We start from the raw sequence: 804 nt of genomic DNA, 5'->3' as shown, positions 1-804 counted from the left end.
AATATACGAATAAAGAAGTGGTTAAGAACATGAGTTTTGGAATTAGACAAAAGTTTGTATCCTGACTGCAACTTAATATTCAATCTGAAGTTGGACCAGTTCGGTTGCTCATCGCTCATCTGTAAAAAGGGGATGCCAGCACACCTACTACAGTTTATTTACTTATTGGTACTGACGATTGAAAGTGCACTTTACCACTGCGCTTGCTTCCTTCCTTTCCTGCTAGGTGTTGAACGCAGGGGCGCTCTACTACTGAGCTATATTGCCAGCCCTTTTTATTTTTAATTTTGAGACAGGGTCTCGCTAAGTTGCTGAGGCTGGTCTCGAATTTGAGGTTCTTCTGCCTTAGTTTCCTGAATCGCTGGGATTACAGGCGTGCGTCACGACGCCCAGTTACTATTATTTTTAAAGGCAAACGGAGGGCCAGATGTCCTTTACTGTTAGGACATTTCTTCCACATCAAATTCAAGGTCTGTCAAGAAGGACAAATGTATACATGAGCACAGTAAGAATCTTTGAGGGCTGCATATAATTCTGCAACTAAAACGAAGACCTCTACCAAACGCACGCTACCATAGCGTACCTCTGATTAACTACGTCAACTGTTACTACTTCCCATAAGGAAACCAAAATGTCGGCCTATAGGAGCCAGCCGCCATCCACGTCACGTGACATACCCTTCCCATCTTTCTCCGCCATTGCATCAGCCAAGCTATACCCGCCTTTCCAGAAGCCAATTAATGAGCTGATTCGTGCTCAGCTTGATTGGCATGTATGTTGACCAATAAGATCTCCTAGGGGCAG

This window comes from Sciurus vulgaris (genome assembly GCF_902686455.1).
Source record: "Sciurus vulgaris genome assembly, chromosome: 17".
NCBI classification, from domain to species: Eukaryota; Metazoa; Chordata; class Mammalia; order Rodentia; family Sciuridae; genus Sciurus; species Sciurus vulgaris.
This window is presented reverse-complemented; position numbering follows the sequence as displayed.